General features: G+C 37.6%; 1 protein-coding gene across 4 annotated transcripts in view; it reads left to right on the forward strand.

Annotated features, from left to right (window-relative positions):
• Positions 1 to 17,280, forward strand: part of LOC146400939 (uncharacterized) — a 278,242-nt gene that overhangs the window by 28,539 nt on the left and 232,423 nt on the right. For 2 of the 4 annotated variants that reach the window (XR_014812877.1, XR_014812878.1), the window contains exon 3: positions 12,961 to 13,049. The exons of the other annotated variants lie outside the window; for them this stretch is intronic. The gene's annotated coding sequence lies outside the window, so the exon portion shown is untranslated. The remainder of the gene's footprint in view (positions 1 to 12,960; positions 13,050 to 17,280) is intronic. 4 annotated transcript variants of the gene reach the window in all.

Consider the following 17,280-nt stretch of genomic DNA (forward strand, 5'->3'; position numbering starts at 1 on the left):
TCTTTTCTCTTTCTTATAATGTCTCTTGCTCAAATCGCTTGCCACACATACTCTGCCTAAGAAGAATCTCTCGAGGGAACTTGAGGAGCATGGAATGGAGAGTTTTGGGATTCTAGGTTAGCAGTGATGGGAAAAACCAAAATAGGATCCAACTAGAGACAGATAAAACTGACAAACAGAGGCCCTAACTGAATCAGGAAACCATTTCCTTCATTTGAAATTGCTGTTTTGTTTCCATCACTCCAACCCACTATAGAACGTGGAAGTCAGGGAGTGAGATAAAATTCATCAAAAATAGTTATACTAACTCTTTGAATAATTGCTTTTTAGTTAGGTGACCTAACTAGCAATAGTTTTTGAGGCAAATTTCATTGTATTTATCAAAAATTAAGTACCTTTAAAATTTTTTAAGTTAAGGATTGTCAAAGATAAAATTAATGTTTGATTTACTTGGAGTTATTTAAATTCTGAAAGAAATCCTAACCCTCAGCCAAATGCTTCATCATAGATTGTTCGCCCTATTAAGGACATCTTCCCAATTAAATCTGTGAGCACTAATGTACTATAGGCATTCTCTATGATTTCACACTTAAATGACTAGCTAGCTTATCAAAAAATAGAATCTGACTCCAGGACATGTGGTATTCACACAGGTCATCAGTGTGTGATTATATAGTTTGTTGTCTGCCATTCCCATAGATAAATGTTCATGATTTTGTAGAATTTTACAGCTCACGTATTCTTTTTTTATACTTAAAAAAATTATAGTTGATTTACAATGTTGTGCCAATTTTTGCTGTTCAGCAAAGTGACCTAGTCAAACATATATATACATTCTTTTTCTCTTGTCATTCCCCATCATGCTCTATCCCAAGAGACTGGACATATTTCCCTATGCTGTACAATAATACCTCATTGCCTGTCCATTCTAAATGTAGTAGTTTGCATCTACTAACTCCAAACTCCCTGCCCATCCCACACCCTCACCTCTCCCCCTGGCAACCACATGTCTGTTCTCCTTGTCTGTGAGTCTGTTTAGCAAATTTCAGTTTATAATACAATGTTATCAACTATAGTCACAAGAGTTGACATGGATCATAGTTTCCCAAAGGGCTTTTAAAAATCTTTTTTTTTTTTTTAATTCAAATCATTCTAGTGGATTTCCTAATACCCCGCATCTTTGGCAAGATTTGCAGTGTCACTTTACAATAATTTGCCATCTGTGGTCAGATATTTAAAGCTAGCCTCTCAAATTCACTATGCCATTATTGTTCTAGGTATAGTGCTAGGAACCCATGATACAGGAATGAAGAGAATCTTTTTGCCATCAAATAGCCCATAGTCCAATGGACAAGGTAGACTTTAATGAAATAAGAACAGCGCACTCTGATTCATGTTTGTGAGAAATGTTTGTGCTGGGAACAGAAAGGAGGAAGTAATGAATGATTTAAGGGAAGGCTTCACTGAGAAAATGAAGTATGAACTAATTCTGAAGATTGTTGAGTAGAAATTCATTTAAACAATACATTTAAGAACACTAAATTATAGAGATAACATTTTCATTCTAGGAAATGCTCTTAAAATCTACAAATGAGGGCAACATCAAGAAAAGGTCACTCTAAGACATGACTGAAATATGCAGCTAAGGAGATAGTGATAAGAGGCTTATTCCTAATTAACTTTTTTTTAAACAGAAGTATAGTTGATTTACAATGTTGTGTTACTGAGGCAAATATGATAACCACTACAGTATGGAAACGAAGCCTACAATGTTTTGTTAGTTTCTGGTGTACAGCAAAGTGATTCAAATACATATATTCCTAATTAACTATTTTTATATTTTAAAATTCTGTCAGAGACACACAGAGATGAGAAAATAGGAGATCCCATTGTGGCTTGGTGGGTTAAGAACCCGACATAGTGTCCATGAGGATGTGGGTTCGATCCCTGGCCTCACCCAGAGGGTTAAGGATCTGGCATTGCCACAAGCTGTGGTGTAGTTCACAGATGCAGCTTGGATCTGGTGTTGCTGTGGCTGTGGCGTAGGCCAGCAGCTGCAGTTCTGATTTGACTCCTAGCCCAGGAACTTCCGTATGCTGCAGGTACAGCCATAAAAAGAAAAGAAAAGAAAAGGAAAAGAATGGAAATAAATATATATGTACTAAAATAATATGATATAAAATTTAGGAGCTATAATACTTCGAAGAAAGGAAAAATTAGAGTAATGTGGAAAGTTCTGAAATTTTTTAAAAGAAGTGAAGCTTGATAGTCTTGAAGATGAGAAGGAGTTGAGTAGATGGGGAGCAAGGAAGTTGATCACAATAGTACCATGAATGCCCAGAAGGAAAGAATGACCAGAAGGAAGGAATGATTAATAGAATCAAACGTCTCAGAGCCCCAACAGGATAAAGATTGAAAGGAGACCAACAACTTGGAGGCTATTGGTGATATTCCAAGAAGAGGTTTGGGTTGGAGGCAGGGGGTTCTCAGGATAAGTAGATTTGCACTGAGTTAGAGGAGGAATGGGAAATAATAAATTGAGCAAAAAAAATGAAGAGATACAATGGTGCCTTAGATTGTTTAGTAGGAAGCCATTTGTTTGAAGTGCTAGATTAAGGAAGTATTAATGGTTGAAGAATTAAAGGAAAATAGTTTCTGCCCCTCAGTATCATTTTATAGTTTGGGAGGATATTTCATGAGATGGTGATGGAACGTTGAATAGGGAATTTGAGCTCCTTGGAGGTATTGGTGTATCTATATTAGTGATTTTCAAAGTTTTCTGACTATATACTAAGTGAAAAATAAATTTTATTTCATGATCAATATATATATATGCACAAACATACACATAACTGAGGCAGAAATTTCAAAAACCAATACTGCTTCCCCTAATACAAGAGAAATACTGATCCTTTCTCTTCTCTTCAATCTAGTTTTTAATAATCAATAATCATGACTTCTTTTATGCAGTGCACTTCAGCTTTGGACTCTGTCAATTTGAGTTTGGCTGTCCAAATTGATTTCTGACTGTAGCAAGGATTATATATTTAGAAAGTAGGATATTTTAAATATATTTTGAATATTTCTAAAAGTTTTCTTATTTGTTTTACTTACTACTGACTTTTAAAAATTTAAAATCTAGTAATTTTATGTAAAATGAAAATAATTATCTTTTAGAGGACTTTTTATTTATAATCACTTAATACAGCGGAATAGATAAAACTTGCTTGAACGATAAATCCCGTTGACAAATTTAATTACATTTTCTGAAACATTTTAAATTGCATTGAATAAATTTAATATATTTGATTTTCCTTTTAAGTACTTCAAATGTCTGACTAGGCAAGCTCTTGCTTTATTAAGCAATACTGCTTTAAGTGCTTAACTCTTGTAAATGTAATAAATGAACTTAGAAATGGAGCATATCTCAAATCCTTCTAAACATGGTTGTGGTGTGAAAAAAATCACTCCTAAATTTAGTCTGGAGCAATGTAGTCTACTAACCTTTCTGAAAAGTAATTAATATTTCTAATTAAATGCTTAAGCAATTTTGCTAATTGATTTGAGAGCCTCTTCTGGGACACCTACCCTGATTGTCAGTCATAGGAGGACCTAACACGTTTAACCAGTCTTGAAAGGAGTTTAGTGATCTTTAATCAGATATTCTTCTATGTCTAGTCTCACAATGACTTATCTAACTACTCTTTTTTAAAAAAATTCTATAAAATAGCACTAACAGGTCAGAAATCTTTGAATTAGTTCCTTTAGAAAGCCCTCTCTCTTGCAGTAAGTTTGAAATAAAATTTAACATAAAAGAATTTGTAACAAAAAAAAAAGAATTTGTAACATGTTTATGTTAAAAGATAAATTTTAAGAGGCAACATTCATGGCTCTTGTACAAATATAAAATAAACATGTGTCAGACATTTTATTTAACTAATAAGTTATATGTAAAACAAAAATCAGTGGCAATCAGGAATTCTGAAATGAATTTGCTAATAGGTTCTTCCTTGGAGCTGGGGAGGTGGTGATGGTGATAGTAAAATCAATTGTTTTTCAGTGGGACAAAATTTATCTGCACCTCTATGGAAAATGATTACATGCTATCAGTTTTTTATAATTTGCTGAGTTGTATAATAGCTAAATTAGAGATAATAAAAGGGGTAGACTGCCATACAATCAGATCTTTTAAGAGATACCCCTTAATCTTCTTTTGCCCATTTCAATGTCTTTCACATTTTCCCCACAATTTCCAATTCCCTCATCTGATGATCATAATAATGTCAAAAATTATTCTTATCTTTCTTTCTCGCTCTCTTTCACACACACACACAAACAGCTAGTCTCATTGGACTTAGCCTAATTTTTTACACAGGTGCAGGAATGTGTTAATATCTGCCTCCTTGAGTTGGCTTTGCAAATCTAGAGTCATATTTCTTATCTTGAGAAAATGTACATTATGACAAGACAATATTCCAAACAAATTACTACAATAAAATTTCCCACATCAGTTTTATGTAATACTTTCATGAAGCCTTTTGCATCATGGAAAAAAAAAAGTCCTAGAAATCAGTCTATTGATAGTTGTCTAAACAACATCAGCTCAGAAATCTGTACTCAAAAGTCAGTTATTTAAATTGTCAATACTTTAAAGCACCTGTTAGAGTCCTTTTCTCTGAATCTCTGAGACTCCCCTCTGTAGCTTAAAAATATGCACAACCAAATAAGTTTTATTGGGGCAAAAAAGAGGACTATAGTCCTGGAGGCAGCCTTTCAGATAGTGCTGAAATATGGCTCCAAAGCGGTGTTGGCGGGGAGGTCAGTATAAATATGATTTTGGTGAAGGGGGAGGTACATGCAACCAAGCACACATTTTTGCAGAAGGTTACTGCTAGTCACGAGGAGCAGACGTCACCATGAAGGATTCTAGTACTTTTCCAGATATAAGGAGATGCAAGAATTGGGCTCATACATCTTCTGAAAATATTTAACTATCTGAAGACCTGTTCTGCCAGTTTTCCCAGAGCACAGAGTGCCTCACTTCTGATCTCCATCCTGAGCTCCATTCAGGGGAGGGTCAGCAGCTGCAGGGGCTCATAATTCAATCCATGTAGAGGCAGATGGCAAGTGCCAGACTTCAGTTCACACCTCTGTCAAAAAAGGCCTGCAGCTTTTTGTTCTTTGAATTTTTCCCTTAACCAATCAGAGTTGTATTGTAGGGGAGGAAAACTTTTCCCTTCTTTCCTTCTAGGTTCCTTAGCTGGCCTAATAATTAAGTTGACATAAGACATTAACAGAGGAAAACAAATTTAATTTTGTATATACCAGATCCCATAAAAATATGAGACTCAAAGAAGTGACCAGAGCAGGCAGCTTTTATACTTTTTTGACAAGGAAACTCTATGTTTGTGAAGAGTTGACAAGACAGAGGGGTTTGGGCTTAAGGGTAGCAAATTAGGAAGTAACGAGTTCTGTTTTTTTGTTTTTTGTCTTTTCTATGGCCGCACCTGCGGCACATGGAGATTCCCAAGATAGGGGTCCAATCCAGGCTAGTAACTGCTGGCCTATGCCACAGCCACAGCAATGTAGGATCTGAGCCGCGTCTGTGACCCACACTACAACTCATTGCAACACCAGATCCTTAACCCACTGAACATAGGCCATGGATCGAACCCACAACCTCGTGGTTCCTAGTCGGATTCGTTAACCACTAAGCCACAATGGGAACTCCTACAAGTTCTGTTTAAATAAGCCTCTCTGCCCTGACTTCCCTATCCCTGGTGATAAGGATGTCTTCTGCCCTCTGGCTCAGGGAGGATAATTTTCACCTGGGAGATTTATTTCCTGCTTTCCAGAGGGCAAAGGAGATCAGAGCGTCTTCTTACACCAGCTATTTCTTGAGTAACTTTGATTCAAAATAATCAGTATGCCAAAGTGGCATATTTTGGGGGCGGTGTATTCTGCTCCCTTTCATAGGAAAGCCAGCGCAGGCACAGAAAATTGTAATAGTAAGAGACAGAAGTGTGGTTCATTTAAAGTACTAAAAGTTGGAGTTCCCGTCGTGGCTCAACAGTAATGAACCCACCAAGTATCCATGAAGACGTGGGTCTGATCCCTGGCCTTGCTCAGTGGGTCCAGGATCCTGCATTGTGGTGAGCTGTGGTGTAGGTTGAAGATGTGGCTCAGATCCTGCCTTACTGTTGCTGTGGTATAGGCTGGCAGCTGTAGCTCCTATTCAACCCCTAGCCTGGGCACTTCCATATGCTGTGGGTGCAGCCCTAAAAAAAAAAAAAAAAAAAATGAAATTACTAAAATTCTTATTTTCTCAGATTTTTAGAAATATTTGACGTGTGACTGCTTATTATTATTTCTAAGCTAATCAGAATAGAGATCCTTTAAGAGATTTTATAATTAATTTATTGATATGCTCCAGAGATAAGAAGATATTTTATATTCACTCAATGAGGAATAAAATCCTGTGAACCAAATTAAAGTCATGTACCTTTCATCTTAAAAAGCAGAAACCTAAAATCAATTATGTATTTTCTGTTAGAATCACAAAGCTGATTTATTACATTCTCCAATGTGCCAATCTTTGGAAACATTACAAAAACTTTACTAAAAAAAAAATGTTTCTTAACACAAAGTATTAATACTGTGGCTTGATTTACTTCATCATTTCTTTAGCCTATAACCCCTCTGGTGTTTAGAAGACACTTCCCACTGAAGTAACAATTTAGTCATCTCAGACAATTTGAGATTATATCAATAATTCACTTCCATGCTATTGTGACTTTCAGGCCAGGTCTTGAGCCTGGGACTTGGGATCTGCTTTTGCAAATGTGTAGGAGTTTCTTCCCTAGCAACAGGTGGTGTTATGGTCTCTACAAAAACCTAAACCTCCGAATCCACACACTTAAGTTGGCTCTGATTTCACAACCCATTAATCCTGGGCTAAAGTGGTACACTCGTTAAATTTTGTTTTGATTTGAAAAGGGAAAGGTCTGGTCCCTACCAAAGCTGTGGCAACTTCTTTTATATTTTGATGGGATTCTGCATTTCTTGATCTATACTGCAGTATTATGATGTATTTTTCTTGTAAGGTATCTTTTTTTTTTTTTTTTTTTTTTTTTTTTTTTTTTTTTTTTTTTGTCTTTTTGCCATTTCTTGGACCGCTCCCACGACATATGGAGATTCCCAGGCTAGGGGTCAAATTGGAGCCGTAGCCACCAGCCTACGCCACAGCCACAGCAACGTGGGATCCAAGCTGCGTCTGCAACCCACACCACAGCTCACGGCAGTGCCGGATCCTTAACCCACTGAGCAAGGCCAGGGATTGAACCGGCAACCTCATGGTTCCTAGTCGGATTCGTTAACCATTGAGGCACGACGGGAACTCCGTAAGGTATCTTATTTATAGGAAATTGGAGCTTCATTACCTCTCATACTTTTGACTGAGGTAACTCTCAAGGCATCCAATGATATTTTGACCTTATGTACTCTGAACACCTTGTTTCTTAGCAAAACAAAAGTGAACACCAAAACCAAAGCAACACAACAAATTCAACCAACAAAATCCAATAACAAAGTACTGATTACAAGTATATAAAAAGTTAAATAAAAATGTCTTTTGTGTTTCATCTCTTCTCCAATCTGCTTTTCAAAATACTGCACTTGTTACACTAATTATGAATAATATGAAATTTTCTATATATCGTTACACAGAGAAGAATTATATTTGCTTCTACATGTCACTAAGATTACCAGTAGATTCTGACGATGACATCTAGTACAAACTTGAAATAGATTTTAAATGAGAAAACTTGGAGTGAAAATACTTTATGTATAACTGAAATCTGTACTGTTATCTGACATTCTTATTTTCCACTCTCTCTACACCAACAGAAAACATCTTTTGCTCTACGTAAGCCCATTTTCTTTGTGTTCCTCAAACATGTTAAATGCGTTCAAGCTCCATTCCCATCTCCATGTATTCTCTTAGGATGGTTTCCTTAGCCAGGTTGCTTGACAGTGTCTCTTCAGCTTTTCTAAACTCTTACCTTTATTTCAGGCTCAGCTTGAGTTCCTGCATGAGATTTTGGGATTATTTTGTCTCTGTAACTTCTCTTTCTCTGAAGTTTTATGGCATGGATAATTTGTTTCAACCAAGTTAGCACTAGTATAAGAATGTTTATTTCCATTTCCCCAATGAAGTCAACTTTTCTTTAGGCAATGAACCTATTAGAAAGGCATAATGTTAGGGCTGACTAGTAATAGGACCTAGCGCAGTGCTGAGGATATAAAAAGATATCAAAGATATCAAAGGAGTCAGAGTTTGTCAAGGTCTGTGACTTTTATCACTTTATCTCCAGAACCTAGCACTGGGCTTCACACTCACGAAGCATTAGTTGATTTTCAGTAAATATTTTCTGATATAAAGATTGTTTTAGTCAGTGTCTAAGTAAAAATATAAAGTGACATTGGAACAGTTTGTTTTTTATATTGTGGATGGATGGAACTAGAAGACAAATTATTTTAATAAGTAGTGATAACCAGTTAGTGTTACTTTGAATTGTTGGACAAACATGAAATCACTGTGCTTTTGTCAGCTAATATCTTTAACACATTCCTAATCTAGAAAAATACATCTGGCTTGTTATAGCAACAAAATATTTTGTTTATTCCAGCTACACCCAGTAATTTCATTCTGGCCACAATCAGATATATTTGATTTATTCAACCTTGAAATACTATCTGCAGTAAAGCTAAACTTGAACCAGATTTTAAAGTCATCTCCCTACCTCCTAGGTCACCACCCCCTAAGACTCTAACTAGTTATTTTATGCACATAACATTTCCCATTTTGCCTGTTTCGTTCCATTGTAGAAAGTAGGCACAACTCTATTACCCTCTCAGGCAAGTCTTCTAAAGTGTAACACAGAAGACCTTTTTTGCAAATGTTGAGTATGGAAGGTATACACAGATAGGCAATCACAGAATATGTTTTACTAGCAAATATAATTAAAATGTGACTCATAGGGATCATTTAGGAGTAAATCTCAAAACACCTCCTGGAAAACTCACTGATAACATCTGGGTGTTACTGAAACAAATTTGGGTCCACTCACCTATGCTCTATAAAGCCAATCTAGTGATCACCGGGTTGTGGTGAAGAAAAGTGCAGTGTTTATTGCAGGTTCCAAGCAAGAAGTACAGAGCAGCTAGTGCTAAAAACACTGGAACTCCCTGATGAGGTTCAGGAAAGCATTTTTAAAGCCCAGGTGAGGGAGGGGGGGTTGCATAGTATGTGATCGGCTTGTCCACAATTCTCTGATTGGTTGATGGTGAGGTAACAAGGCAGTGTGACAGCGGTTAACATTATCAGTCCTTAGGCTCCAGTAGGTCCAGGGGGCTATCTCATTAAGTAGTTAACATCTTCCATTTGGTGGGGGTTTTAGTATCTGTAAAACAACTCAGGAAATGTGCATGAGATAAAGTTATCTAGGCACTTCAGAGAGGAGCTAAAGCAGAGGATATGGTGAAAGGGTCTGTCATAGAAAGGCCCCAGAGGGTCCTGTTAGGTTATATGGGTGTTAATACACACTGAGGGAAAAATAGGAATACATGTCTGTATTAGTTACCTACTGCTGTGTAACAAATTGCCACAAACTTAGTAGATAAAACAACACCCATTGACATTTACTACCTCAAAACATCCTGGGTCAGGAGTCTAGGTGTGGCTCAACTTTCTCTCTTTAGGGTCTCAGAACACCATAATCTAAGTGTCAGCCCAGCTGCATTCCTTTCTGGAGTGTAGGATCTTCTTCCAAGTTTACATGGTTGTCCATAGACTTAAGTTCTTTGCAGTTTAGGACAGAGGCCCCCATGTTCTTTCTAGCTGTTAGCCAAGAGCCTCTCTCAGCTCCAGCCATCAGCTCCTTGCCATGTTGCCCTCTCACAACCTGGCGGATCACTTCTCTAAAGCCGTTGCAGGAGAATGGAGTGTGAGAGGATGATCACCTCCCAGGTCTCCAACGAGTCCCTGGGACAGGCTGCCAAGTGCAGGTCTTGGCTTCATGCAGGAAAGAAACTCAAGAGTGAGCCATGGTAAAGTAAAAGCAAGTTTATTTAGAGCTCCCATAGGCAGAATGTGGTCTATCTCATTAGGTGAGAGCAGCCCCAGAATCTGGGTTGATTAGTTTTTATGGGCTGGGTAATTTCATATGCTAATGAGTAGGAGGGTTATTCCAACTATTTGGGGAAAGGGATGGGGATTTCCAGGAATTGGGCCACCACCCACTTTTTGACATTTTATGGTCAACCTCAGAACTGTAATGGTACCTCTGGGTGTGTCATTTAGCATGCTAATGCATTACCATGAGCATATAAAAGGCTCAAGATCTATTGGAAGTCAGACCTTCCTCCATCTTGGTTCTAACCAGTTTTTATTTTGTCCTCATTGGCTGTGTTGTTCTTTTCCTGGTTGTGCCCTGCTCCCTTCCCTCCTGTCTCAAAGCCATCAGGGGGAAGATTCTTAAGGAAGGGCCCATTCCTTCTTTTAAAGGCTTTTATTTGATTAACTTTAACTCATCCAGATAGCATCGCTTTTCTTTTTTTTACTTTTGTCATCCTGTGTTACTTAGTGATGGGAGTGAAATCCCACATCCACAGATCCTGTCCATGTTTAAGAGGAGGAGGTTATACAAAGATACACTTCTACAACAGCAAATGGAAATTTTGGGAGCCCAGCTCAGAATTCTGCCTACTAGAGTCTTTAAATTCTATTTTCTGCTTCTTAGCTCTTCTAGGGAAAATGGCAGAGGCCAGGGGTAGGAAGCCAAGGTTAAGTCCTGACTCTGCCACTGACCCACTGATACTTTGGACAAGTCATTTACCCTTTTAGGGACTAGATTTCTTTTGCATTTCTACTCAGGTGGTAATATTTTCAAAGCCCATTATTATAGGTTCCTTTGTAGGAAGGAGGGATAAAATATCAGACACATGGGTTGCAATTCGATAAATGTTGGTTTAGTGAGGGCAAAAGGTCAACCTACATTATAACTTGGATATGCACAGAAATTATTGTTACTGCATGTATTCTGTAACAAATTTGGCCTTTCCATTTCACCTCTGTCAACTAAGTGGAAGGGAGGAAAGCCAACTTAATACCCAGTGTAAAGCTTATCTGGTTCAATAATTTAAAACTGGCTATTTAAGCAGTGTTTAACACCTTTTGGATAAAAATGTGGAGCCTTTCATACAACCTCCTCCTCTTCCCTGCTGTCTTCCTAAGACAGTGTCGGTTTCCCTGAGGTTAGGGGTGATGATGAGGAGGAGGATGGATGGAGCTAAAATATCCTTATCAAGGTGGGAAAGTGCTGACATCTTCAGGCGCCATCCTTGGCCTTCTCTGGCCTCCAGGTGATATGCTGGACTACCTGGGCACAGCATGTTCTGCTGACACTCAAGGCTGGACTCTGTGGCTGGTATAATTTATCTTTCTTGCATGGCTTGGTCAGGACCTAGTTATACTTCCTGATTTAATTGGTCTCACTTGGGTTCTGCAGGTGCCCTTTCTTTGACCCTCCCCTCAGTCTATGTAATATTGCCTGTTTTGTAGGTAAATTGAAGCTTGAAAAGGGAAAACAGTGAGGCTCATGTCAGACTACCCTACTTTTCTTGTTTCCTTGATTCTTTGGGCCAGAGGAGTAACCCATTTTTTTCTTTTGTGTCCATAGAGTTCCTCCTACTAACTCAGAGATGGTATGATTGTCTTAAACTCAGGGCTATCTGCACTCTTAGAGAATGCTATGAGCAAAGTCTTCAGTGTTTGGCTTTTCAAATACTAAAATGAAAGACAAAGGATTTTTGAAAATGCTTTCCCAAGCTAATAGTCTTTTTTTTTTTTTTTAAGGTAAGAAAAGCATTGTTTATTTGTTCTTTTATCAAAATAATGAATAGCTAAACACATTCTAGGGAATGGAAGAGAATTAGAAATGAATAATAAATAAATGAACAAACCAACAGAATGAAAAGGTATCAGACATAACATATATAAAAGTTGAAGTTTTTTCCAAGTTTTGGATAGATCTCAGGTTTATTATTATAAGTAATAGGAGCATGAAATCATATTAAACAGCTTAGATAAGAGCATGAAATATATTCACCAAAGTAATTCTTTTGAAAGTCCCCACGCTTTACATGTATCAGGCCTGATTGAGAGGCTCATCTGGAAAGAACACAGTACATAAGATATCTGAGATAACAGCCTAGAGGTCATACAGTAACAAATCTATACTATCCTGTACCTTCAAGGATTTTCTATACTTCTCTTCATTTTCACCTGAATGTGTTCCTTTTTTTAAAAAAAGTCTCCACAAATAATGCCTAAGAAGCTCACATCCACAGGTGTGCTTTATAGTTCCTTGCCAAATATCTGACCTGTTGAAGCCAGATCATCTGTTTTCTCATTTTAGGAGAAAACTTGGACCTCTTATAATGACATGGCGTTCATGGGATCTGGATCACAGTACACATATGTAGACATGGCTTTACATGACAAGCATAAAATAAATGTGTTGCAATAATACACTGTTATTTTTTCATGGAATTTCTAAGCCAATAGTCTTTCTTTTCACATCTAAAGCATTTATTTTTAGGACTGCACCCATCGCACATGGAGGTTCGCAGGCTCAGGGTCGAATCAGAGCTACAGCTTCCAGCCTTGCCACAGCCACAGCAACATCAGATCCGAACCATGTCTGCGACCTATACCACAACTCACGGCAACACCAGATCCTTAATCCACTGAGTGAGGCCAGGGATCGAACCTGTGTACTCATGGATGCTAGTTGGGTTCATTAGCCACCGAGCCCCAGTGGGAACTCCAAGCATTATATTTTTGAAGGAGAATCATTGAATATTAACTCAGTCTTTCTCTTTTCATTCTTTTGACTATAGATTCTAATCTACCGCAGGCAGTCAGACAGCTAGTGTAAATGTGAGCTCTGGAAGATATTTTCAAAACACCATTACTGCATCCCTCTCAGGTACCCCATGAAAGTGTTAGTGTCTTGTTTGCTTGTGTATTCCCCATTCCTGGGAAAATAGTTGGCACGTAGTGTACTCTGTAACAGATGTAGAGTGAGTGAATAGGTAAATGTGTGTATGAATGAATAGGGCAGAGAAAGTCTTCACAGGAAACTTGCTCTGCAGCATCATACAATCTGAACGCCTTTTTCTCTCTTTTCCTCTCAGGTCCTATTTGCTCAGATCCATGAGAAGCCCGTATTATTTCTCTAGCTTTCTTTCTGCTTTTATTTGCTGTCTATTTTCCTCTGAGAGCTTTATATCTTTTTTGGTTAATTTAGAAACCAAGTTATACTCAAAGTAAATCTCAGCTTTTACTAAATTAAAACCTTTTTTTGATCAAACTATGTCTTATTTCCCTCTAGAAAATAAAAATTTAATTTGATATGTGATTCTCTAAGGACTAATTGCTCATTGGTAGGGAGGGTAGAGAGACATTTGTTTATTAAAGCCCACCACTTAGATTTTAACTGAGGTAGGTTGAGGAAAAGAAGTACTAATAATATCAGCTATGATAATAATAGTTAACATATTAAATGCCTATTTTGGATTGGATACTATGTAAGCTCACTTTACACAAACATACTTACATTCCGTAAGAACCCAGTGATAGATATTAGTGTTGACCCCTTTATAGGTCGGGAAATTGGACCTTGGGTTACATGGAAATAACCTAATCAAGACTCACAGCTATGGAGCGGTGAAGCTGTGGTGAATCGTGTCTGTGAGATTCCAAAGTCAGAGCTCTTTGCATTCTGATACACTGCTCTGGAACCGTAACTGTCATACTTTTCTAAAAATATCTTGAAAATCATTCAGCAGTAAAGAAAAATGGAGTGAAATGCTAAACACAGAGAACTTTAAAAAAACATTTAAACAAACAATACATAAGCAAAAGTAAATGGGTTAACATTTTCACAAAAATCCCTGACATTAAGAAATAAACTATTTTAAGGAGAGCAGTGAGAGGCTTCTGAGCTATCTGTTGAAAAAAGGGGAGGTTATTTCACAACATGCTAACTGAAAAAAGTATGGTTAAAAAAAGCCTGGTGACCTAGGTATACAGTCAACAAAGCGGCCCAAAGAACTTGAATAAGAAAGTGGAATTGATTCCAGAAGTTGAAAGCGGAAGCTCAGAAAGCACTCATATATATTTGTGTCTTCAAGTCACACACATACTTGCCATTACAAGGATTAGAATTGCATGTATTGGATAGATATTTGGAAATTTGGAAAGACATTAGGCAAAATAAATACAAGTATTTAATATTTAACAATGTTAGACACTGAGTTTGAAATTATATACAATTTCATTAGATTGTCTTACAAAGGTATGTATTTTCCAAGATTTCAACTTTTTTGCCAGAAAAATACTTCAATTAATTACTTTAAAAAGTAATGAAAAGCAAAACCAAGACTGAAAGAATAACATTTCTTTCTCACACATACACACTCACAGCTTTCCCCCTCACCCACCCAACGACCACAAGAGTAGGTTTCTAAATTCCTTTGTATTGAAGTTTAATTGACAGTATTTTAGTGCTCACTATTCAACCTTCACTTCTTCACTTTTAGTTCTTTATTTATTTCCCCAATCATCCTTTTAAATCTATCTTGGTCCAAATCTCTAGTTATCTCATAATGATACATTTCTAGGACAAAATATTTTAGGTAGTGTTTTAATCTAAGCTCTGTGGTGAATAACAGGAGACTGACTAACACTGCAATTGGGCAGAATTCATCTTCATCCTTCAATTATATTTCTTCCCCAAATTAAGTTTCTGATCAAGCCTTCTTATGTTGTGAGACAGTATTTCCCTGTTTCTGTCTTGAAAAAGCCTTACCCAAAGATTGGCTCTAAGACTTTTTCACACGTTTAATACTTTTAACAAAGATCAAAACTTAAGCTCTAATGATAAATATGTGAGTGGTGTGTGTATGTGTGTTGGTGTTGAGCAGGGTAGGAAAGGGAAAATGGAGGAGGTAAAATGGATAGAGGCAAGATAGATAAACCATGAAGCTGAGAGTAGAATATGAAATTTGTTTCGTTGAAGTGCCTAAAATCTGACTGTTTAGACAATAAGAAATAAATAACTTCCGGGTTTAAACTAGACCACTTTTGAAGGATCTACCTTGTTACTAGGCCACAGTAGTAGTATGAGGTATCAGTTCATTTATTAATCTACTTAATAAATATTTAATAAGCACATATGCATTAATTTTCTGTTGCTGTGTAACAAACCACCCCCAAACTTAGTGGCTTAAAACAAAACTAATGATTTACATTGTTTGAATATGTAATTTGTCAGGGCTCAGTGAGGACAGTTCATCTTTGTTCCTCATGCTTCTATCTGGGGTGGCTTGACCAGGAGCTGGAGAGTCCACTTTCCAGATGTTTACTCACAGACTGGGAGCTCAGCCAGCCTCTGGACCAGGGACTTTGGTACTTCTCTGCATGGCTCCCCCATAGACTGCTTGGATTTCCATATAGCATCATGGGTAGATTTCAAGAGTAAGATCCCAAGAGAACAAGGCAGAAGTGAAGATAGTCTTATGACCTAGCTTCAGAAGAAATGTGGCGACATTTCCACTGTATTGGTTGTGGCAGTCAAAAGTTCCCTTAGGTTCCAGAAGAGGGGGCATTGTTGCTTCTAGTTAGTGGAATGAGCATCAAGGTCACATTTTAAGAAGAACATGTGGGATGTTGTATTAGGGTTTTGTAACAAAGTACCACACACTGAGTGACTTGAAACAATAGAAATTTTGTAGAAGTCACCTAAATCAAGGTGTCACAGGGTCATGCCTGCTTGGAGGCTCTAGGGGAGAAACTTTTCCATGTCTTTCAGCTTTTAGTAGGATGTAAATCCTCGGCGTTCCTTGGCTTGCAGATGTATAACTGCAGTCTCTGCCTCTGTCATCACATGGTGATCATTCTCTCCCTGTCTGTCTCTCTGTTTCTTACAAGGACACCAGTCATATTGAATTAAGGGCCCACCCTACTCTAGCCTAGCCTCATCTTAACTCATTATACCTACAGCAATTTCCAAATAAGGACACTGGTTATTGGGACTTCAGCATATCTTTCTGGGGACACGATTCAACCTTAACAGATGACACATGTATCTTCTTTGCAAAATAAAATCTGCCACGCTTTACGAAATAGCAGTCACTAAGTCATGTATAGGTGATAAATTGGTGACTTTTAGAATGTAGGGTCCATGAAAACAAAACTTTATCCAGTACTTAGAACATTGTTGACATAGGGTAGGCACCCAACAAATATGCTGAATAAATGAATGAGTGAAAACGGATAAAGACTTCGACTTAATAGAGTTTACAGTTTTGACTAATACGAACATCAATCAAGTTATCACACAAGTACAAGCTGAAGGACATGCTATTCATTCATACTTAATAAATAGTTACTGAGCATGTATGCCCTGCCAGGAATTGTAAGAGGGGGGGTATAGAGCCATGAACTAATCACAGTTCCTGCCCTCGTACAATATCAGAGAATAAATAAACAAGAGTGTGTAATAAGTAGATGATAAATATTACAGAGTCAAAGAGAGAGGGGGTACAGGATGGTGTTGGTGATATTTTACGTAGGATGCCCTTAAGGGTCAGTATCACTGAGGAGGTAACATTTCTGCAGAGACATGAAAGAAATAGATGAGAAGATAAGCCAGGTGCCAACTTGGGGGAAATGTGCTCCAGTGGGGGGCAGGCCAAGGGCAAACACCTTGAAATAAGAAAGGGTTTGGCTTGTTTGAGAACTGCTAGGAAGCTGGAAGGGGATGAGCAAGGGGGAGGAAGGTGGAAATGGAGATCAGGGACTTAAAGACAAGCCAGCCGAAGGACTTTGCTTTTTGCTTCAATTGAGATGGCACACATGGAAGGTTATGACGAAAGGGTTGGCATGATCCAACTTATGTAGAATCTCAGCTCAAACTTGATTTCAGCTTTCAGCTCCTATATCATCCCCTCAAGTAAAAAGTTGAGATGATTAGGAGACTGTGTAGCAGGAGAATGTGACCTAGTTTGGAGGTGGGGGGTTTTGAGCTGACACGTGGAAATGACAATAATTTTCTAGTTTTATCTCAATTTGATTTTCAACAGATACAAAAGTTGCATTATTTAACTTCCTCATATTACACATTAAACTATCTTGAGTATTTTAAATACCCATGT

Source organism: Sus scrofa, chromosome 8 (genome assembly GCF_054392235.1).
Source record: "Sus scrofa isolate SSC_HxYL_T2T_F1_AM1 chromosome 8, Sscrofa_HxYL_maternal_Yorkshire_Landrace_v2.0, whole genome shotgun sequence".
NCBI classification, from domain to species: Eukaryota; Metazoa; Chordata; class Mammalia; order Artiodactyla; family Suidae; genus Sus; species Sus scrofa.